At 35.8% G+C, this 941-nt stretch overlaps 1 long non-coding RNA gene across 1 annotated transcript; it reads right to left on the reverse strand.

Moving 5' to 3' along the window:
- Positions 1 to 6: 6 nt before the first annotated feature.
- LOC107885809 lies at positions 7 to 542 on the reverse strand. Its single transcript, XR_001680529.2, has 2 exons — positions 122 to 542; positions 7 to 48 (listed from the first exon to the last, which is right to left on the reverse strand). It is a non-coding gene; the product is annotated as an uncharacterized LOC107885809 (long non-coding RNA).
- Positions 543 to 941: the final 399 nt, after the last annotated feature.

Here is a 941-nt window from a genome sequence, read left to right on the forward strand (position 1 = left end):
TTTTTCAGTAAATGTTCAGTTTGACATTTTTCCATCCATTGTTTACACCTATAATAAATTAGTAACGTAACAAATTGTAATGCATACATATGAAAATCATAAAACAAACCTAATTACTCACCTCAATGGGTCGCTTGGAAATCTGAAGTAGCTTATATTTTTCGTTAGTGACATTTTATTGTCGCAAAACTTGACTGCACAAGTAGTCATTTTTTAAAATAAATATGACAGTATAAATATAAAATATTACAAAAAAAAAACTATTTTATTTAAGCAAACACCAAAAATCGTAAAACGTCAAACGCCAAAAACACGTGAAAAGTGAAAACCAAACATCAGACTATCAGATATAAAGTATCAGAGTGTTGATAACAATATATTTTGTTTGTCGGATACTCGGATATCACTATCAGGTAAGCCACAAGTATACGATACATTTCAAGTAATTTCAATCTGTTGAAATGGTCACATTGATTCTGGCGGAGACCAGAATCAGGCCATTTTTTGTTTACATCTAAGTGCACAATCTGTTTTCATATAATCTGTGGTACAATGGTCGAATATCTTATCATTAACGGATGGAAAAACCCAGCAAACGCATTGCAACTACGGAGTACGGACTCGGATAGAACCAATAGAACGGTCTAGAAATGTCGGTGGGCGAATGCGGGGTGACGGTGTGATGGCCCTCTCATGGTGTGGGGTAGGCTTGTGTGGGGGGAAATATCGGCGAGTGCATATTATGGCGTATCATAGACTTAGTTTATAGGTCTATGGTGAGTATCTTATCGAGCGATTACATAATATATTACGACTTACGAGTTATGATATTGGCGATTGAAAGTGATAAGATGTAACGGGGATGCTGTGTATCATTTATAATAAGTTATTTTACCAGTTCCCCGTTATAGATCCGCCCCCGCAGGCCAGATATTTGATAA

Source organism: Acyrthosiphon pisum, unplaced genomic scaffold (assembly GCF_005508785.2).
Source record: "Acyrthosiphon pisum isolate AL4f unplaced genomic scaffold, pea_aphid_22Mar2018_4r6ur Scaffold_16066;HRSCAF=16725, whole genome shotgun sequence".
Classification (NCBI taxonomy): domain Eukaryota; kingdom Metazoa; phylum Arthropoda; class Insecta; order Hemiptera; family Aphididae; genus Acyrthosiphon; species Acyrthosiphon pisum.